The sequence below is a fragment of the Branchiostoma floridae genome, chromosome 4 (genome assembly GCF_000003815.2).
Source record: "Branchiostoma floridae strain S238N-H82 chromosome 4, Bfl_VNyyK, whole genome shotgun sequence".
NCBI classification, from domain to species: domain Eukaryota; kingdom Metazoa; phylum Chordata; class Leptocardii; order Amphioxiformes; family Branchiostomatidae; genus Branchiostoma; species Branchiostoma floridae.
The window spans coordinates 1,456,422-1,480,268 of record NC_049982.1 but is presented as its reverse complement, the minus strand read 5'-3'; the positions used below and the strand labels follow the sequence as shown (position 1 = coordinate 1,480,268).

The 23,847-nt window shown below is 42.3% G+C and overlaps 1 protein-coding gene across 1 annotated transcript in view; it reads right to left on the bottom strand.

The window, feature by feature from the left end:
- Positions 1-23,847, bottom strand: part of LOC118414629 (paired box protein Pax-6-like) — a gene marked incomplete in the record, with an annotated part of 94,710 nt that overhangs the window by 30,827 nt on the left and 40,036 nt on the right.

Genomic DNA, 23,847 nt, shown 5'->3' with positions numbered 1-23,847 from the left:
ACCTTTCGCGGTGACATACAGATCTGGAGCCGATCCTCCAATGGATCATGTTCCATGTAATGGGTACTGTCAAGAGTTGGAGGTGGGAATATCTTATCTCCATATAGTGGAGGAGTTAGCTGAGATCTATGATTAAGGCCCCCTCTCACTTGACGTGCGGCACGCTTGCGGCATTGCTGCGTTCGGAAGATGCTCAACGAATTTCAGAGATAAAGAACGAATTTTCTTACTTGTTGTGTATTTTGTCGTCTTCTATGTCACACTTTTACGTATTGCGCAATATCTGAATTATAACAAATCGGAGAAAATAACAAAACAGTACCGCAGTGAACGAACGCAGCAATGCTGCAAGCGTGCCGCACGTCAAGTGAGAGGGGGCCTTTATGAGAGGGATGTGGGGATGGATGGAGATAACGGATGAGGAGTGGCGGATACGCAGAAAGTGGGGATGGCAGCTTGTCTGACAGCGGAGTGGGTACATGATGCTGATGATAAGTGTCGTCTGTCTCGGCGAGAGGAGTTGATAGGGTGTTAAGGGGAGACATGATCAGGCCGGGATACAATATAACGTTACATTATAAAGCTGATAAACTCGACTCAACTGGTTGGAAGGGATGGAGGAGGGATATGTCTGCAATAAAGTAGGTGAAGTCTTGACAAAAAAATTCAGTAGGTGTGTGAAAATCAGGGGTTGACAGAAAGTACCGGTGACTAGGAACAAGCAAGCATTACAAGCGTCAAGAAAGATGTTAGGTGGGGTGACAGGAGGGGTCTTTAACAATTTACAAGCTACCGAGGAGTTATAAGACGTGAGGGAGTTATAAGACGTGAGGTGGGGCCACAGGCGACAGGTGGGGGTGGGGGGTGGCGGGTCTTTAAGATAAGAAGCTACAGAGGAGTTATAAGATGTTAGGAGGGACCACAGGTAACAGGAGAGGTCTTTAAGAAGGTACCGAGGCGTGGCGTCAGTCTTCACGCAGCAGGGCAGCTCGGCCCGAACCAGGCCGGGGAAAGAAGGGGCCGGGCCCAGACTACATGTTCTGCAGCGGCCGCCCGGCCACCCGAGACCCCGCGCCGGGAGATCGCGAGCTCAACACGCACGCTGCGGCGCCGGCCCTCCGTAAACAGCCGTTAGTAAACATGTCAACAACAACAAACAAATAAACCAACAACTCAACACGCACGCTGCGGCGCCGGCCCTCCGTAAACAGCCGTTAGTAAACATGTCAACAACAACAAACAAATAAACCAACAACTCAACACGCACGCTGTGGCGCCGGCCCTCCGTAAACAGCCGTTAGTAATCATGTCAACAACAACAAACAAATAAACACACAACACGCACGCTCTGGCGCCGGTCCTCCGTAAACAGCCGTTAGTAAACATGACAACAACAACAAACAAATAAATAAACAAATAACTCAACACGCACGCTTCGGCAATGGCCCTCCGTAAACAACTGTCAGTAAACATGGCAACAACAAACAAACAAACAAACAAGCTCAACACGCACACTCTGTATCCGGCCTCCGGTAAACGGTAGTCAGTAAATATAACAAACAGATAAACATGGTCATCACGTACTACATGGCAATGGCTCTCTGGATAATAGACGTTAGCAAGTACGGCAAAAATAAGAAGCAAACGAACAAACAAACAAATACGACACGGATACGAACACAAGGGCGATAACCCTGAAGAAACTAACGGTAAGTTACTAATCAATCAAGTATCCTGTGTAAAAAGTTACATTTCTAGCATGTGCTAAAACATGAGAACAAAGACAATCCACGGCGATAACTTTAAATAAACACGTAGAAAACATTCACATGGAAACTTCAGAACATCTACCTTTCTACTGACAGCCAACAGTCGGTAAACTTGACGATAACATGCAATCAAACTACCAAGATACATGCAGAGATGGCAAAACTACCATATGCTTAGTATATAGCAACAGGAGGATCGAAATAACCGCTTAACCCCAAAAGAAGACACACAAAAAATGTACATCTTCGTCAATACTTAACGATGCCCATAAAAAACGTCCTTACATAATTCGATATTTTCAAAGCCAACTGCCTCATCAAAACGCCATACGAACATCGGAGGGACAGTACGTGTAGATGGAAAAGGCGAGACTTTGTTTCAAATGTTAATGATCTAAATGCGAGTCCCACGGGTGCAATAAGCAGTGGATGGAAGGGGCTTGAGAAACAAACAATAGCAGAGAAGAAAGGAAAAATCCTAATGGCACAAACATCATCATGTCAGCCTTTGTAGATCTACTGTGTGAACACGGAGATTGTGTACCCATGTATGAACACAGACCATGCACCACGGCCATTAGGTAATTGGGCATCAGCATCAGACGGGGCAGAATCGTGCTCATCAAACTCAAACTGACAACTTGTGTTGGTTCTGAGTCTGCGAAGAGATATCCAGACCATTGTACGGAAGGGTTAGTTCTCATCGAACAAAGGGTACTTCATGTATAGGCGATGATAAAGTAAACGAAAGAGCTAATTGCTTGCTAACTTCCTTTCTTCCTTCTAAGATTCAAATCAGCAAACTGAAATCTACTGGCTCATTATTAAGTTAGGAAAATTTGTATCTCAGATCAAACGATTTTTGTTCGCCAACAATCATTGAGCATTAGTAACACAGACGGAAACACTCCATATAGTTGTTAAATGCTAACCTCGTAAGGGAAATCATTACAATTTTGAATGAAAAGGAGCGTCTTAGTTTACGTATAGAGTGGTAAGTGTATTAGCTGTAACGTGTATGTGATTGATCAGCATCCTTGTCGATTGGATAATTGAACATAAGCGCAAAACGACGGTTAGATGTCTACTGAAGCTAACGTTACATTTCCAAACCTGGGCCCGGCCGGGCGGCTTTCGGGAACGAAAAATATGATATAAAAGACACCAAACTATACAAGACGTACAGAGAATAGTCGTGGGCATAATTTGTATAAATATTTACGTATACATTTCAATTTTTCGTTTCAACAAACATCCCGGTCCCTGTTAGGAAGTGTGACGTTAGCGTAACTTCTCCCGCTGTGCCGTGATTTCCATAACGGAATGTCTAAGTGTATGTATAACGTGTCGGGCGCGGATAATGGAATCTCCCTTTGATGGGACAATATTGTAGTGGATTGGGTTAATCCTGTTAGAGCGAGCGGGCTGAAAGGCGATGCACCTCGCGGTTCACACTGCACCCATCTGTTGGGCTCTACCGGGCCGGACGGGACAGGAGGCCCGCCGACGGGTCCTTTGTGTTTACCTACTCGGTACGGGAGGACGGACTGTCGGGGTACACTCCAGAGAAAGAAGAGAGTCGGGGTGGGAACCAGGAGTGGGCAATTATACACCAGCCGGTGTCGCCATGAAATCAGGAGAGGACAATTACAGGAGCCGGTGTCGCCGATTGCTGCGGATTTACCTAATCCAATTACAACCGGACACGTAATCCTCGCCGCGGTTTCCGGGAAAATAAACGGCGATTCCTTCTCAAGTGTTTCCTGGAGAGTTAAATCGAGCTAACGGGATTATTGGGTATAAAGCACCACTTTCAGGCCCTAACGCTACTTCAATACTCCTACACCGATAAGAATATGATTGGTTCGTTACGTATAAGTGCTTATATATCAATTACCTTCGTACTTGATTATTTGCGTATAAAACATAATATAGTTTCTTTTTATTGAATAAGAATAAAGTGAGACATTGTAACCACTTTTTTTACGGTATCGTTGGGATCAAACAACTTTAAATGGATTTTTAGAACGAATAAAACAAACGGAGAACACAACGTTCAGTAAATAACCGTTCTTTCGATTGAATGAACCTGGGCCGTACAATGATACCCTGTCATCACACGATTAGAAGGCAGTTAAACAATGGTTAATTGATCTTACAAGTATCACAGATGGAGAATATTGCGTCAAGCGCAAAATTTGTAAAAACTAAAACATTAAAGTTCAGCGAAACAGCGTGCCTATTTGAAGAATTTACAGGAATATTAAGATTATGAACGAAACCATAGTATAGAGGAACGGTCATTGGGCAACAGACAATATGTATAGAGCCAAAGTTTGTTATGAGCAAGCATATCAAAGATGCCGATTTTGGCCTAGAATGCAATGTATTTATATATCCTTGTAGCATTTCAACACGTATGCAATTTGTTTTGAGTAGAAGATATGCAGGGGTAGTGTTAACAAACTAAAAGTAAAAGTCTCTAACAAAGGGCTATCTCGTGTCGAGCTCTGTGATTATAAAACAATAAAGAGAAAGCGACAGTTGTACGGAATAAGAGGTCGGCATAAATCGCACGCATGTCCCCTGTCACAAGACGTAATTGTACAAATGACCATGTAGGCGCCGTTACCAGGACGTTCCCTGTCTGATGGTGAGAACATGCACCAATCTTCGGGACATAACGACACCAGAACAACCGACATGCGGGCGGCCAGTGGTACATGGACAAACTGTGAAGCAAAAGTCGGACTTCTAAAACTAACCTGAACGGCATCTTACCAATATCTTACAACAGAAAGATGTAGCTATCTTTAAACCACAGGTAAACATGACAAGGAATAGCTCCAAGTGCGCTGACCTGACTAATTCAATCGGCAGCACTCATGTCCCATTGTTTTACACACAAAAGGTTAGGCAGCTAAAGAGCCGAAAACTGCGCCATTACTGGGTGTGTAATGCCATGTATTTCCGCGGTACGATGGGTATAATCAGCCAAACGCAGCTGTACTTTAAGTAAGGGTTGGTAGGATGTTATAGTATGGAGAATGCCTGCCTGAATGTGCGGTAATAATAGCTCTACTCTGTGGGTAACGCTTGGCATGCTTGAAGAGCGAAACGAGATCGGCCTGATAGCAGTGTGCATTTCTATCACATGGATTCACATCAAAAGTGCCAAAGATAGAAACATCTATTTTAAATTTACTTTTGGCATTTTCGACTCCGTATTTACGTACTTACATGCAGGTCAATACATTTGAAGCGCGCTACTACAGAGAGACTGTTTTATAACAGACAGAAACGTTTAACATACACTATGTTAATCCGCCATTCCGTTTATATTCCTGTACTCGTAGTTATAGAATCGACTAGTATCACTAAATCTTTGTTGCTTTACATTGTACCGTGTACAACTGTCGAGGAAGAGTCGTTTATCGTAGCATCTAAAATGTTTCTTTATTTCGTGTTGAACGTTTTTCAGTTTTGTACGCCAAGTTAAAGCTTTATAACAGCACTGTTTGCACCGCGATGTCATTCGAATGAATGTATGAGAAGTTAACTTAACAGAATTTGCTGTAGTACTAAATTCGTTTGTTAAACCTCTTTAAAATCAAGCATTACACTATCCATACAGTTGAAAAAAGCCGAATTGAAAAAAATAGAACCACTTCATTTTCGTTCAGGCAAAGCATGTGCGAGGCAGGGATCGAGACGTAGACTGTTGAAACCCTTTCTGTAGTAATTAACTCACTGTTAAACCCGTTTTAAAAAGAAGTACGCCATCATGGTGTAAAATGACCCCACCACTGACAAAGGAAGCGATTCAAATTGCCCTCAAACGGCCCGAAGTAGTCACCATCGGCTACTGTCCATATGGCAAGCAATTGAAGAAAACAAACGGCCGTTATCTTAATTTGTCTTAAGAACGTATTAAAAATCCATTGCATTAAGCGGACAATCGTCCCAAACACATTACGGATAGAGAATCTACCGATGCACACTTCACTCCAAACGTAACGATCTTATAACTAAGTACGTTTCGCGACGTTACCGTAGATAGAATTATATCACAGTCCAGCGGGTTTCTGACGGAAAGTACCGGGGAGCGAGTCACCGTACAACATCTGTCGTGCGGAGAAAAATTCACCGAAACCAACAAATCACATAACTTCGGGTCTGTTGAACAGGCTAATAGCAATGATGAGGACGACTCCATTCTCTATGCGGAGAACCTCTCTATAAATCTCCGCTCCGTCCCTTCTCTAATGACCGCGCCACACAGCAGACCTTACATGTCACACACGGCGTAAATGCCTCCATTAAATGGATGTTTGTCGCAGGTAGAAAAGGCAGCTTGTATGTGGGTCAGGTGTGGGTCAATTGCTTTGAGGTAATGTGCCCAGGTGGAGGTGTTAATGGCGCGCCAGGTGGGAGGTGGGACGCGCCCCCAGGTGAGACGAGAGCACGACGTCGGGACGTACGAGACGTGGAGGCGTACAGGTGAAGTACGACAGGACTTTGTAGATACGTTTTTTTTTTCTGTTTCAGGTCGTGTGAGGGAAAAAGAAGTGGTCGCCATTACAATTTCAGAGTTCTGAGCCCAAAAATCAGGTGAACAGTACTAGTGTTTTGTCTAGAAGACACCAACACGAATCGTTTCAGCTTAAACGACTACCGTAGAATAGAAATAAATCTTTCCACCAGGGCGGCGCTCTCACCGAGCTCTCTCTGCGACCTAAGATTTGACATATCACTCAACAAATTGTATAGAAAAGATAGATCTAAGCAAATGACTTTATAGCAGGGAATTTAGGTGCCAAATTTTGTGGGGGAAAAATAACAGTCATGAACACAGTTTCAGAGTTTTGAAGCCCAAAATGAGGCACGCAATACTTTGTAATAAACCTCAAAACGAAGCGTTTCAGATCAAACTACTAAATTTGATGTAAGTGCAGAATGGTAAACGATGTAAAGTGGTAGCGACATCTTTATTAGATAGATGTAAACGAAGAACGAAATTACTTTGTACTTAGGACTGTAATTCCTCTGCAAAATAACGTAACGACAAAATGTTTGGGGAAAGGAATCATTCATCGTTACAATTTGAGAGTTATGGACCCACAGAAAAAGGTGCGCAAACGTGTTTAAATGGCTAAAAAAATTACCGTGTTAAGTACGTGAGGTGGGAAACGCAGGTGAGGTTGATAAATTTGTCAGATCGTTTTGTAAAACGGGAGACGTCACGATTACAATTTCGGAGTTATGAACCCCAAAATTTGATGCCTTAAGTGTTTCATCTGAAACCAATAACGTAGAATGGACACCGGTGCCGTGTAAAGTGGTACCGACATCTTCATTAGACCGATTTCATCACCTGTCGGTGTTAGATATTAAAAAAGGGGCGACACGTCGTTAGCTGTGATATCAGATACAATTTCAGACCCTGCTATTTCTAGGGTCACATTTTCAGACCAGGGCCCGGCCAGGCTGTTTGAGAAAACGAAACATTAACTTCTATTTCAAGAAATATCCTCAAACTATGAACATTAGTAATTTATTTTCTTTTTGGTATGCTTCCTGTATTTTATAGTTCCTGCATGCAACCAGCTCACCGGTTCGGTTGGAAAATGTGTGTTTCCGTTTGCTTGGAATTTTCTCACTCCCCAAATCGTATTCTCTGAAGATGTATCTTGTGTAAGAAACTTCCGTGGCATCGCCAGGTGTGTTGGGACAAGTAGACCCTAACCAGGTGTGCTAGGACAGGTACACCTGAGGCTGGGAGAGGGGGAGGCGCGCGGATCCCTGCTGGGTCCAACCCTCATGCATCAAAACAACCCAAATGTGCAGCACGACAGCACGACTCGGGGTGTCGCGGGCACAATGCCTGCTCTTTGTGCTCAATGGCGTCGCTTTGCTGCGTTTAAATTTTCCTTCCAGAGTCGAGTTGGTTTATTCACACAACACTGATAATTCTATGGTTATTCTAGAACCTTCTACAGTCTGATAAAGATGTCGAACTCGTTAGATAAGAAAGTACACTGCAACATGCTGCGCTTAATCTCACAAAGGCCTCGTTATAAATATATATGCAACATTTGCGAAAAATGAGTGAATGATTGAATATGTTAAAAATCTACATAGATGCTAAAAAAAAAGAACGAATCCCTGCAAAACTATCAACAGACCAACTAGAAGATTAGCGGTAAATGATGATAGGCTAATTTATCTATATTTGTCAGAACAACAGGCCATAAAATACCTCTTAGTACGCCTTGTAATCCAGCGAGTGTGGAGAACTGCCCGTTAAATCTGCACCATGCAATGCCGTAATTGATTTTCCATGTGTTGACATGAGTTCCGTACGTGTTTAATGTAGGGCAATTTGGGGATTATGCTGAAGTCTTTGTCCGATAATAAACAGACCATCCGGTGTGGGCTGCTGCTAACGTATCCACCAAACATTACTGCTTTCGTTAATAGTTTCATCAGGTTAGTAGATCAATGGAAGTTCGAACAAGTCTTCTTCGTTACACAACCGTCTTTTAATTCTTCCGTTGACGTTTCGGCGACTATCTGGCTGCCCCCCTCATCGCACCGATAACGTTAGTATGTTTCCTTTTGTACAGATGAAGGTGACAGATAGTCACCGAAACGTCTACGGAAGAATTAAAAGAAGGTTGTGCAAAGAAGACGACTTTGTTCAAACATTAATGCCTTTGGATGAAACTGTTTAGCTTTGTACATTACATGGAGGCTGATAACCAACCTAAGCAGAAATGATAATCATTTGATAAAAGGCTTTAGTTTTAGAAGAAGAAAAAGGAAATGGGGACATGATATACAAAGCTTGTTTCAAGTGACTTCTGAATCGACCAGCAAATGTCTGAAATTTATCCCTCGCTCACTGTTAATATTTATAACGACAGGTTACAGTTAGATTTATACTACAGAACCAAGTCTGTAAATCAAACTGGAAACATAAAACGTTCCTCTTTTTTCACTAAAACCAAGTCTGATTTGGTAGAAAAGCTGAAAATATTCGTTAAAAAGTATTCCTAGTGGTGAGTATTGTGCTTGTGGTCAACCATTTTACCCAAACCGATCTCAGTAAACCATATAAATTTACTAAAACATCGCCACGTTATAGTCAACTGTCGTGATGCGTGTACAAACATTTAAATGTAGAGTAATTTTCACCGGCAACAGCAGGCATGAAGAAAAACTGAAGGGCCTTATTCTCACAAATGTGAAAGTGCAAGAGGAGACATCAGTCTGTTTTAGTTGATTGTTCATGTACCAACCTGTGAAAACTTTGTTTACCACCTGACGTGAATAAGCACAACCTGATTTTCTAGATAAGCAACTGATATCAAGCTAACAGCGAAGTACCTTCACGTCTAACAAAAGCAGCGATGTGCAAGTTTTCAGACTGGAATCCACAATAAATGGGTCAGAATTTGCCAGATAACAATGAAACCAGCTCCCCCTCCCCAATTTCGCTCCCCTGTACCCGATGCAGACAGGAAATACTGGCAAGAATCCTCTCTCGCAATACAACTAGGAAGACAGAAAACATCCTCGTAAACTATAACATCAGAAACTAAACTGCCAATAGTCTTGCCTGCCAAAGGTAAGGCTTAAACAGAATTTTCTAACAGAGAAAACAACTACTTTATACGACATACCTCCATCCATGAACTATAGGCGCAAACCAAGGGCAGAATGTCGGGATCGAACCACGGCTCTAGCTGAACGTTGGGACTCGAACCACGGCTCTCTAGTCAAACTTTGACCAAACCAACAGCAGTAGAAGACGAGACAAGACGCTGAGATGCCGGAGTTAGCAGATAAAGTGCTACCGAAGGTGGGACAAGACGCTGAGATGCCTGAGTTTGCAGAGACCGTGCTACCGAAGCGGCTGGCCAGGCTGGAAACACCTGCGTACCTGCTGAGGTTGTCAGGACGTCCTGCTGTGTGGGGAGCGCTGCTGCAGGCCGGGGGAGAGGCGATCTGAACCCACAGGGACAGACTCCGCAGGTTCTCACATCTACACGCCGAACCTGGCGGAGAGTACTAACTAAGGGACCTTACAGCAGTTCTTAGCAGCGATGTGGACCGGCCAGTACCTGCAGATCTGAGTTTCACGGCCCTTTACCTGTCCGCTCGGTAACCAGGTAAGCCGTCCCTGTCGGCGCGGTTACCTGGGCAGGTAGGCGTCCTGCTGAGCCGGCCGGCGCCTCGGCGCTTTGATGTCGGGGTTGAAAAGGTGCGGAGCAGGTGAGCGCGCAGGTGAGTCCTGCCTGCCCCGTCCGCATAAGGGCGGTGGGACCAGTCGTAAACCCGGCAGGTTTTGTTGGCCTCGGCTCATGCTGTTTTTATTTACAGAAAAAACAACTGGACACAAAGCTACAAACGTTTTGTTGTTAGAAATCCATCGTAAAGCTATGGTCCGTAAAACCTGCGATTGATACAAGAGATATAACATGTCGTCCGAGGAGACACGGGCGTGTAAAAGATACCCCAGAAAGCCAGCTGGTACATTGCATAACTCATAACTGGACCGATTTACTTCAAGTAGAACCAAGGTAAGTGGAACCTCAGGAATTGTTCTTATAACAAGCGTTATTTCTAAAATATTTTTAACAAACAACTCGTAATTACAGCTGTATGGAAAAGGCTACGGACAAAGTTCTTATTTACCAGGATGATAGTTTGCTATCGTAAAATAGGATAAAAACAATCGGCGAGATGTTTTGAGCAAGCTCTGGTCAACTAATGACATCGAAATTACGAGAGGCCCAGCCGACTGCAGTACCAGTCCTACCAGCAAAGTTTTCTGTGGTTTCTAGCCATTTTCAGTCAAACTACACGTTGATTTCGATGCACAGTTAGATACAAAAAATATTCAAGTTACAATATGCCGAAATCGTTATGTCAATACGAGTCTGTAACTAGCTATAATTTGTTTCCAAACAGAAAAGCAGGCGTACCTAATATTTAGATTTTCCTTTTGTTTCGGAACAAAGTTCAGTGCTACACACCAGCTACAAAACCTGCATCTTTAGTGACAAAAATGGGCAAATATATATCCCACATGTAACTTGAAATTTCCTGCCCTAGAATGGAGCTTGGCAAAGCAACGAAGCACAGAAATAAATGTTGAGTAAAAATAGTTTTGAATTGTCCTTAACAGTACTGTTGATGGTACAACAAACTATAACAACACAAGATACAATTTACAGCAAAACCACTATTAGAGCTTCCTGGTTAGCTTCATTATAAGCAGATTTACAAACTCGATATGGTCTTACAAAATGCAGTGGTAAACAGAGGCCATGTAACTACTGCATGCTACAGATAGGGGTAGATTTGATCATCCACAAATGCGATATTCAAAGGATCAGAATGCTACCTCTGAGAAAAAACCACAGATCATGCTAATGCCATATTAGGTGTATGGGATGCTAAAACGTAGAAAGTTAAACAATTGTCCGTTTTTAAGTCCTGCATACATGTATCTTTGTCTTCGAAAACATTTGGTGAGAAAATTGGTGATGACAGTAAATTTGAACTTAAGTTTCAATGATATGTTTGAAACGTAGATAATTATCAATGTAAGTTTAGAAATAGCCTTTTGTTTTTGGTCGACAGCGATGCAGCCAAAACTATTCTTAAGTTAAAATATTTATATTTTACAATCCTCTGTTATAGCATCTATACAGCCATAGGTTAGTTATGACTCAATTGTAATTGTACACAGGACTTTGCGTTTTGACAATTTTAGGATTTAAGAAAGTCTAGGCCATTAAGAGAGTGCGTCATAAATAAAACGTAAGTATACTCGTTTTGTTTACCACGTTTTGTACGGCTGAGTGAATAACCTTACTGCTAGCGGCATGCACGGTAATATCGTACTTCGTCAATTTTAGATCAAAACAGCTGTGTTAGAATATGCTAGAAACTATCAGAAGCGATAAATACTTTGCAGATCTGATCCTTGAAAGTGTAATGTAATCCCGGTGTTATAACTTGACAAGGAATATTTTGAAAGCTTCAACAGTTCCGCAATTCGAAAAAGTAGGAAACTCAAAATGGGGCTTTTTCAAAAATAAATAGCGCAACGCTGGTGAAACATCACAAAGGTAAGGCCAAGAAGAAAAATAGCAGAGCATTTATGTTTTCTATGTCCCTATAGAAATAACCGTAAGTCCTAAAACCACAAAAGGGCGGGCATATTTTCCAGCACAGTAAAACTACACAAGACAAGGTTTAGGTTTATCACCTACGTCCCATGCCTTCTCCCTCTCACCCGCCGGCACCCCGCACTCTGCAGACGACTCCACCGTGTTGTCTTGTGAAAACTCCCGCCAAAACCGCAGCGAATGTGGCAAATCGTAGGAAACAACGAGCTTCAGATTGCTCCAGAAGACTCAGACGTGGACGGCTCTGGAGGACAGGTGGTGTGAGTGTCTACGGTGAGACCTGTGCGTCCGTGCAAGTGTTGTGACCTCGTTAGCTCGGCGGTAACACCGACTCGCCGGTACCAAGGCCTGCGGACAGGGTTCTTGTCGGGGTGGTCTTCAGGCAGACGCGTCCTCCAGGCACAGACCTAAATCTCCGGGCCGTCCTCCGGTCCTCTCTCGGCGGCAGGTTTACGGCAGCGCCGGCCCAGGTAAGGTCCCTCTCGCGCTGTCACGCGGGAAGACAGATGAGTTTACCGCCCCGATACTTCGGGCCCGAAAAACCCTCACGCAATGAAGGCAACCGAACGGCACTGAAAGTTTCTGTAGATAACCTTGCCGGAGATGGTGCGAATTATACCGAAGACGTCGGGAAAAATGACGCCGTTTATAAGAGACAGATGATCCTGGAGCGGTGTTGTTGACAGGTCGCAGTGCGAGTCAGGCGGCCGCCATGACAGTTGTGAGGGTTCTATAGGGCAGGGCGGTCCTCACCGCGCCGGCGTGACGTCACTCCCAAGGGGGAGGGGAGGGAGGGGCCCGCTGACTGACGGAATGTCACCGACAACTTTTGTTTCCTCAGCGTTCCAACGACTTTCTAATTACAGAAATTTGATACACGGCGTCTATTTTCCATACCTTTGATGCCGCTCATGAGAAGGGGGAATTGCTAGATCAACACAAGGTAGCGATATCCTAAAGCGCGGAAGAGGAGACTATCAACGATACATGTACTTTATGGTAATGAAATAAGGTTCAGAAGAAGCAATTTAATCTAAGATTGTGTTTTTGCAATAATTTCTATCGATATTGGTTTGATTCATTTATCTATACTGAATTTTCAACCGTGAATGCGAATTAAAGGAGTTTGGGAACCATCATAAACGCTTCTTTTCGCAGCGTGAATAGTTTCCTGTTCTTTTCATCGCACATTTGAACATTTTTCATTCAAGAGTACACCAACAGTTTGTGTAAAATCTTGGTAACAACTAAATATTCCAGCATTTTCAATCCTACTCTTAACAACGGGCCTCATATGAGAGAAACGGACAACCGCCAGAATACAGTTTAAACTCGTTGTTTGACGACGGCCTGGGAGCCACAACAGAAGCCACTCCAGAGCTGCACAAATAGTCTACCGACATTGAACTGACAAAGGAGTTGTCAATTACAAAATAGTGGAACATCATGGTTGATAAGACACACGATGGAACTAGTGAATCGAACACATTACATAGATATCATAATCAAACATTTGCAAACCAAGTCTGGTAAGGGCACCAATACAGCAACATTTCCAACACTTACAATCACAATCTACTGCAAACAATTGCAGTCGAAAAGACAACAGAATGCGTCTCCCAGTGAAAATCATTGGGACATAAGCCTGGCCCTTCTAACAATGAATGGATCCTCTTTCACGAAAAGCGAGAGGAAATTGAAAAGTCTCTACAGTTTGTGTTTAATCCACTTGTCTGTGTTTTCCAAAGTTTTCCGCGCGGCTAGCGTGATCCGGATTTGCTGAGACGATGAGCTGAATTAGCCGTCTCCGACTGGACACCAGGTTCGGGTAATCCGATTAGAGCAACCCAAAACACTCACCTTTTAACGGGATCTTCTCTACATGACAACTCGATATCAAAACGGTGAAAGGATGCAAAAACAGTTCAAAACAGTTTCCCTACAAGTGAAAGGAATACAGAAACAGTTCTCAGAAATAACGAAACTCTACAACCAACTAACAGGAGAAATCACTATTTCCAGTTAGCATTAGAATCTAACCGTTCCCCCGCAAAAAAAAATAGAGAAGTCGGCTTCTTGAGCGGTTCTATAGTAAAAATGAACAAGACAAACAAAAATTCTCCGCTAATTCTCAACAGAAAAATAGTTATGCGTTAAGCAGGATCTTTGGAACAGAAAGCGGGAATAAGGGACGCATAGGTTTATGTATTTTTAGTCCATGAATACGAAGAGCCAAGGAAGAAGCTTTCAGTCTGCAGCCAGAGAGTGAGAAATTCATTTTCGGTACAAAAGGCAGCTAATTTACTATGATTTATGGCTAAACCACTGATCATATCACAGATTGATAATACCTGATTATTCGCCAGAGCTTGCTGCATGATATATCACATACTGATGCGCCGAATCGTTTCTTAAACACGCAAATCCTGATCAAAGAGGTGTAGGCCTCTAGATTTATATACGAGTACGGTTTGCTTATATACATGAACGTTTTCCTATATCATCTCCATGCTTTCCTGAAGTTACGTATTATGTTATAATAAGAAACCATCTTATAGAACTCAGACAGATCATAACAGTGGTATCCGGAACGGAATCTGGGGTGGAGAAACGGCACATGCTGTGTAGTTTGGATATCGCAGACTCGGGCTAGGTGAGGCATACACATGTAGCCCACAGAGTGAAGAACGAACATTCCTCAACAGAAATCAGGAGTCTGCTACCACCACACTTGTTTGTAGATACATAAACATAACATCAGAGGCTGAAGCTATCCGAGCACTTCTGTCCTCTAGACTTCTAGCATACTAGTCTTCCACAGATTTCACAGCTATTTTTCACTGCGGCTAGAAGAAGACCACTTGTGAAATTTCTAAGACATTTACGATCAGCAAGATCCTGACAACGTTCAAGCATATTTGAGAGGTGCTGCAATTTAACACTGTACACTATCTACGACACCAATCAAGGATCAAGGTTAAGTTTCTCTAAAAATCTCCAGAACTAACTAGAAGGAATGTAAAATACCTTTGAAGTAACAGAGGAAAAAACGCGGTAAGACGTAGAAGTTGCGCACCGATACCCTACCTTACATCCCTAGCTTTACCGGGTAAGTACGACCGGAGAGGAGGAAATGGTGTCCGCGGATCGGACCGAACCTGGACTGCACTTTCCCCTGCCGAATCAGCCAGCCTCTACTCGGCTGCGGCTCCAGGCACACCAGTCAGTTTCTGTAGCCGCTCTGGCGGAAAACACGGCCGCTGCGTAATTCGGACTGACACGGCAAGGACCAAGTCAACCAGCGAAAATCTGTTTTGCCACGAGCGCCGCAAAAACATCACATCGGACAGAAAAACACATAAATTCTCCTCTCCGGTCCTTTTGACTGATTCACTTCCTTCTAACTTGACGTTGTGCCCCTTTTTTCTACTATTGTGGAAACTTGGGAGGCAGAATGTATGTGAATCGATTTTAATGGTTTTTGTAAAAAGGGGAAACATGAACGGATGCACAAAAGAACAAGAAAGTACTGAAGTGGGAAAAATTCGACTTCCACAGTCCCTAATTTGGCGGTTCAAAAAGGCGAAAGGACCGATGAGTTACTTCAGTTTGAGTTCTTCTCTTGTTCGGTCGGACGGTTCGCACGGAGGGGAGGCTGCTGGTGGTGGGTAGGGGAGGTAGGTACTCGGCGGTTCTACTAGTTCTACAGTTCGTATGTTTACAGAAACGTCCAACATTCTCTTTCCACTAGAGTTGACGACCGATGAGGGAGCAAAAATAGGCAAAATCACTAAAACCATTTCTTTACATTCCGTGTATTTTACTGTCTTTGGAGTTAAACTTGTATATAGGGCATCTTATTCCTATCATAGACAGACTTATAGAGTCAAGGGGCACATAAATCGAATTTCGTTCGCACAACAAAAACGGTCACTCGGCGATTGCTTTCCGATGAAAGTGGACCCTGTCTCCCACACCCGCGGTCTGTGCACTGCAGTAGTGCAATTGGCAGGCGGCTTTCTTTACATACGAGGCAGGACGGATGCAAACGGGTTGGACTTAAGAGAGGGATAGAGAAATTCACCCAAGTAAATTGGTGAGGTCATCGAAGAAAGTTTCTGTCCAGTATATTGTTGAGTTGAGGGGACGTTAGTTTGGTTCGCACACGAAAATTTCCGCTGGTTGGATCTGCATGTTATCGGCATACATTATAACAATGGGTAGATATCTTGCAGATAATCTTTTCGTCTAAATTTTAAGATAAGAAAAGGTAAGAGCAATGTGCCAAGCCTTCGAATGCAGACGCCCAAAAGAAGCATTAAGTGAGCTGAACTTGGGAATACCTTCAGCTAAGTAAGCTTTCAACATGACTGCCTGGCCAGGTAGGAATGATGGTTGCGAATATTCAATTCTTGGCAAATATCTACGATTCCATCTGAATCAATGCATGTCAGCGAATATGACATGTTACCCTAGATAAGTAATATATCAGGGCACGAAATATATCAGGGTGCCCTTCACTATCATATAGATTTGCAATTATCAAATGTTTGAATTGGTATATTTATTACTGTTTGGGAAATTTTAGCATCTCATGCTATACGATAGTAATGGGGAAGGCTTGATAAACGTGATTTGCGCCAGTGTGTCAATATTCCTTAATCCGTTAGTGAGAGTATGTTATAATCTAACTTCTCATTATCTAACATCTGCCGATATTCATGAACCAGTCCGAACGATATTACTCTTCAAAAGAAGATTATTATCTACAAATCTCTCATACCCTATATAAGTTCGGACGATTCTACACACAAGAGAAAGGCGTAAACATGCGTTAGTGTCGGGGAATGCTCAATTCTGGCGATTCTGGGCTGACAGCAGGATTGTTTCCTCAGTTACATTGTACTGATAACTCTAGGCAACTCAAAGATACTAAATGTAGGTTGGTTTGTCTGGAAAAAAAAACTAGCAAATAGAGGCGTCTAAACAAGACAGCAAAGCAGAATTAAGTCCGTTCAGGAGAACCGTAGGAAGCGTCTGCTGATATAGTAATTAATAAGCCCCTCAGAGGAAAACATTTCCTTTTTCATGAATATAAGCCAGTGGATACTTTAATAGAGAGACAGTACTGTGATTACGACAGTTTGAATAGAAATGCAGTTTTCGTTTCATGCATCATCCACGTCTAAAAGTGTACCTCAACATAGCTGAAATGGTTGTAAGAGCGCCGTGTTTCTGTATGTAGGTTCCTACATCTACTGAGCCGTTCATTCTGGAACTTAAACATCGACGGCAGGGCGAATGAGGAAATATTCCCAAGAAAGCGCCTGTAGTCTCGATGTGTCTTACGGGGTAACATTTGGATACAAGCATGAAAAGAGCAAACATGGAGGTCCAAGAACCAAAACAACATCCACCAAGGACATCAGATATACAGACTTAGGAGGAAGACAGAAAATCCCCTCGTTTACCTTTCATAGCCTGAAGCATCCCAAGTGTGTGTCCCTACCACCTTAGAATCTGTTTACACACAGAAGAAGACTTACGAAGAATCTTAAAGACAAACTATCATCAATAAGGAGTCTACCAGTCATTAGTAGCGCTAATTATTCTGGTTCCGTGCCTGTATTGAATCATCACAAAGACTAGGCGAAGAAAACAAGGTAGAACAACTTGCTTAGGGGAACGAGCGAGATCACAGAACGCGATATGAAGAAAGGGCGGTCCTGACAATGCTCAGAACCACTCTTTTTACGGACTGTAGTGATTAGCACCATTAAGAAAATGTGCTGTTTTTTGGGGGAAGTGTTCAACCATTATGGACTCAGTCTGTAATTATCAGAACGTGTAGAATACCCAGCAACTCTCCACCTACTGAAAAATGCGCCTCGACCAAAAATGGACCATAGAGGGTGTCGTGAGTGTATGTCGCTGGTATAAACGAAAAACTTTTTAAAAAGTTGTTTGTTTTCTAGTCGATTTGACTGCCAATACCAACACAAAACTTCCACCAGGCTTTCTTGCATTTCTGGTGGATTGATCTACAGTAGTGAAAGATAGATTCAAAACCAGATGTACGGAAAAATCACATAGAAAGGGCACCTACGCTAGCGATTCACCCTGCTTGCAGATCGGTGATCGCTGACTGGCTAACCGGGAACATTGTTTTCTAGTTGCTTCGACTGTACTTGTAGTCCTTATAGTTTAACTAAACCCAACAGGATGCCTTGGAACGCTATAAAATTGCGAACAGAACTAGATACAACCAGTCATACGAGCAAAAACGGGTACAAAGGAAGAACAGGAGCGAGAAGATGTTACAACAGGCAGTGAGCCTTCTTCAACTCAAGGTAAGACGTTTAGCCACTATGCTGTTTCTTAGAAGTAGCGTGCCTCTTCTTTCCGACAAACTGGTGCTTGTCGACTTCCATGCATGTATTTCTGTTATTAGCTGTAAATGATAAGATACGAAAGACCGATAAAGGACTGTATGCCTCACCTAGTGACAAATGCGATGTTAAACTTTAGTTTGCAAATGCAGTGGTTCTCTCACGCTTCTTCAAAATGCACACGGATTCAGAAGAGTTTACTTTAATACATTACATCCCCAAGACAAACACAAAAGTTCTGTTTATTGAAACCATATGATCCAACAGATTTTTCCATTGGAAATCATAGATTCAGCTTCATGCAAGACTAAACTAAGTAGACTGACATATAGAATCTTCTAACCGATATGTGAAACTACACAGATCCACGGTGTGACCACATCTACCATCTGGTCTGCACGGTGACTTATGGTGTTAACTAATTGCACACTCATACTTCGTTACACAGCCATAATTCCGACATTTTCTCCCGCCAAGTAAACATTTTGTTGTGTGTGATTGATGACTGACAGCGATGTCAGACGACATGTTGATGTCATGTTTTTCCTCAGACTGCGAAGCGGTATCGAGTGTCAGATTATTCCCGCCTGACTCGGTGTCGTATGGCAGATGGGAGTGCAATACTCCATGATCAGTGTGATTTTAGGTACTTATCCTGTATCTAGAACAAGCTTGTACAAAAGCTGAATTTAGAACAACTTTGTGGGTTTTTTTACACGGGGAAATGCTTCCAAAACATGTCGCAGTTTTAGCTATCATATAACTGATGTAAGCGTATACCATGGATCGCACAGAAGCTAAATACACTGTACTAATTCCATTTGTATTGAGAAAGCGATCAACTAATTGATGCATGTCATAATCCTTAGCTTCATCACTAGAGTGTATAAATTCTAAAGTATATAGTTGTATATATTCGATATATACAACTACATACATTTTGCACAATATGAGACGATAGTTTAGCCGAGTAAGTTTAGCCGAGTACGTTTAGCCGATGACATCCCAACTACGAGAAGAACTCATCTAGCTCGGTGGTTTTCTGACTCCATCCAGACAATACAGAAAATCAAATTAACTTAAGAAGTTAACCAAAGTTAGAACATATGACACACGGACAAGGTAAATGATGTGTAGAAAAGAGGAGGAATATGTATATATTAAAAATTGGGTTGAAGTAGCAAATCCACAAAAACCGCACTAGACGCTTGAAGCAAAATCTTAAAGCTAAGATTTGTGTACTTGTGTATTATTATAGACAAACAAAATATTTACAATGGTTATGTCTATATCTTGAGCCTTTGTCCAATATTCTCAGGAGTTTGTCAATATCTGTCTACATTTTCATATAGTTTACATGTCGTCTCAAATTGTTATAACGTTATTGGCATAGCATAAATTACATAACATTACATTCTACTGCACCGCGGATGGGAACTGTTGCTGTTGCGGTTGAGATATACTTCCGTATTTTTCACTCTCTCAATTATTTCATTTCAGGCGGTTACTTCTGGTACGAAACAAAGCAATGATCGAAAAAGCTTTACTCCCATAAAAGTGCTCAGGGCCACAGTAATATTTCATTGCGACTCGGTCACTAAAAAAAGCACCATCAACGGAGTCGGCTAATTGCACTTTTTGTAGGTGCTGAAATTCTGACAACTGCGTCTATGAATTATGGATATAAGACTGATGAAAAATGTATAATGATAGATATTGGCTGGGTCCTAATGGAACGCATGTAATTACGTACATGGAAGTGTACAAGTGTTTGATGAAGCTGTGAGCAGCCTGGGTCAATACCCTGTCTCTAGCTAAGCGTGTTTGGGAATGGGGAAAAGAACTGGCGTTTGGATCTGAAACACTGCAGAGATCAGCGCTAAATCATTTATTTTTGTTATTATTTTTTTTTTCTATTTTGCTTTTGGACAGACGATGACAATGTGGCACTGCACTCATATTAACTTATATTAACATTGCCACATACAGGGTACAGACAGAAGGTAAAGATAGTCTTTTACCTTCCCGACCGAAGCCAGGTATCCATATTTACACACGGTAGCGTGTGTGGGAATGGGGAAAAGGACTGATGTTCGGATTTAAAATACTGCAGAGATCAGCACTTAATCATTTGTTTTTATCATTTCATATTCTTTTTCTTCTGATGTAGAAAATTGGGTATTTCTGTGCTGGCTAGCTCCTGATATTTCGAAGACACGCCGCTGTCTTCATAACATTTTGAAAGGAAAATGAAACCGAAGACAGGAGTGTATACAGAGTTCTTTTTTTACGTAGCTGATGAAGGCCGCCGTTTGAAACGTCCGTCTGAACATTCACAAAATCTATCCATTTACCTGTGAGTAAATTTTGTATTGAATATCTCATTACCTACTGTAAAGTTAACTCCGTCTACGTAAAACAGAAAGAAACAGTTTGTCGACATATGACGGTAAATTTCATTCGTGCAAAACTAGCAAAGCCATTGTTGGGACTGCCTCCTTGCTTCGTAATTATTTTCTTCACAGTACGCTGAGAAACTTAACCTACGTACACTGTATTAAATTTCACTTTTATATCGCTTAGCGGTTTGGAAAATATGTTGTGCGAAGACAATATACTTCATGATTATAATTTTGGGACATAAACGAATATGAGAACTGCAAGAAATTTTGACAGGTTTATCGTCTACGTAAAACGAATCGCAGTGAATCAACAGGTGTGATCAGACCTCCGGCCGGGTTCCCGACAAACTGCCGAAACCTCAGCCGCCGATTGTTACTGTTCCGATCTTATCTGCCCACTCTGTGGAACTAACCTGTGTGTGGAGATTTACAGTGTGTCTCTTTCTATGGTTTTGACAATCCAGCTCATTTTCAAACTGTTGTTACTTCATAAAATGGGAAAGTGCCCAAGTGGTTTGGAAATGAGGTAGCTCAGCATGTTGTATGCGGATCTTTAGCAAACATGTTTCTTCTTGTCAAATTTCACCACATTGTGTATATTTCCTTAATGCTCATGGTTAAGAAATAATTGAGTTCATGTCCACCGCGACAAGTTCAAGTTTAAGAAAATATTTACTGGGAGATTCACTTGATTCCACAAATGTCAAAACGCCCGTACTGAACACATACATGGCGTGCCCGGCAATATTTCAGGCATCATTCACAGAGTTTCACAAAGACTTGAGTATGAAAACATGCCAGGGATTCCGACGCGTACATTGTATCCTCTGGTGAAAAACGCCTAGAGTTGGAGACTCGGTTTGCTGTACATGTTTCAGAGCTGATGGAATATCCGCCAAAATACATTGAGGCCCCCATTCGAATAGACAGCGATCACTCTGCGAGCTAGATGCGATCTAAATTGTATTTGTGTAATCCTTGGTTTCATGTCATGCAAAATGTAAAACTATGACAGGAACGACAAAAAAAACACAAAAAGGTAAAAAGATTCATTTTCTATCTAATATCTAGTATATAAAAAATAAAGAATCTTAATAGATAGATTATAAAATCCTTGAGCGCTCTGTCAAATCGCCGTACAAGTCGAATGGAGGCACAATAGAGTTATTCGGGTCTATAAATTTTCCTGACATTCCGCGGCATACAGAGGCTTCTCCAGTTTTAAAATCCGAGAGACAACAAATCACACAAAGGGTAAAAAAAAATATCATATTTTGTCTATGAATTTCGTTTAGCTCTCTGTCAAATCAAGGTCAAATCAGTCATGACACTGATAGTGGAATGGAGGTACAACAGAGTTATCTGGGTCTATAAATTTTCCTGACATTCCGCAGCACACAGAGCACTCTCCGGTTTAAAAAGCCTTGTAAGAGCCACATGGCGAGTGCGCGTATCGCGGCGTGTGCGCGACGGAGCAGCTGTCAGGTACGCCGCGTTTTCCCGCCAAACTCCACGTGCAACAGAAGAACAATACGGTCCCATCTTGTCTCCCATTGTTCTGGACGTGCTGATGTCCTGACGGTCAGGTGTATTTGTCTTGTGCAAAGGTATCTTTTGTCAACATTGTGACACTGCGGGCCATTGTCTGCTGTAGCTGGAGGGGCCGAACCCTGCACCCAAGCTGCCTGCGTTAGAACGTGGGTCTGACGGGGCTTCAGTGATCGAAAACTTACACAATGGTCAATAAAGGGAAACATTTCCCAATTCCTCTCGTTTTGTGAGCCACCTATTAACCTTATTTGAATTAGCAAGCATGTTAGTACCCTGAAAAAAACTTTCTATTTTTGAAATAGAGATATCTGATGATTTGATATCTGATATTTTCCTGTGCGAAACATAGGTCTTACGAGGCTTCACTGACGCTAGAAAAACTTGAAAATGGTACGAAAAATACGGGGCAAAAAGTATAATTTAGCATTCCCCACGTTTTATGAGTCACTTGTTGAACCCAAATTATCCAACATACCGATCTTTTTTTTATAATTAAAAATTGTCTGTTTCTTTTCTTGACGAATTTTGCTCTGAAGGGAATCTACACGTCTAATGTCTTCATTCGAAGCGGTTCGCTTCATAACGATTCTGCTACCTCTGCTGAAATATTCTGATAAAATATGGAGATAGACGGAGATAGTGGCAAATCTTGTCACTTCAGGACATTGAGTAAGATTGACCAGGTGCGGAGGTGTGAGGAGAGACATAAATCCCGTCAGCAGGTCGGGCCGGTTGTCAGGCCGAAATGTCATGGCCGTAAACCTTCCCTGCCACACGGACATGGCTACGGGATGGAGGACAATCAATGTTCCTGTTGGCATCTCTCTCTCTCGCTCTCCCTCCCTGTCAAACGCACACACACACTAAATTCTTATTCACTCACTTACTCAATCAAACACAAACGCACAGACAAGGCTCTCTCTCCTTCTCTCTCTCTTCTTCTCTCTCTCTCCTTCTCTCTCTCTCTCCTTCTCTGTCGCTCTCTCTCTCTCTGTGGTGAACTTGTCATTCTAGCATACCCCCGCCTTATGGCACTGCGCTTTGCGGTTTATCATTAGGAAAATGACATGTATGTCGTTTGGTGCTTTCTCTTTAATTCATTTACTAACTCACTCTTACAAGCTTACAGAGAGACAAATAAAAAAAATCGTTGTAGAATAATTCAACAATACGAACTGTGTTTGTTTGTTACAGCACATACGGGAATTCATCGTATAAAACTGAGCAAATAAACTTTCTTACTTAATTTCTTTTGACGTAATAAGGATGCAATTCCAAGTATAAAACGAACAGAATTTTTGCACATAATACGCAAATTCTAGACCAGGGCAGGTAGTACCTGCAGCTTAAGGCCCCCTCTCACTTGACGTGCGGCACGCTTGCGGCATTGCTGCGTTCGTTCACTGCGGTACTGTTTTGTTATTTTCTCCGATTTGTTATAATTCAGATATTGCGCAATACGTAAAAGTGTGACATAGAAGACCACAAAATACACAACAAGTAAGAAAATTCGTTCTTTATCTCTGAAATTCGG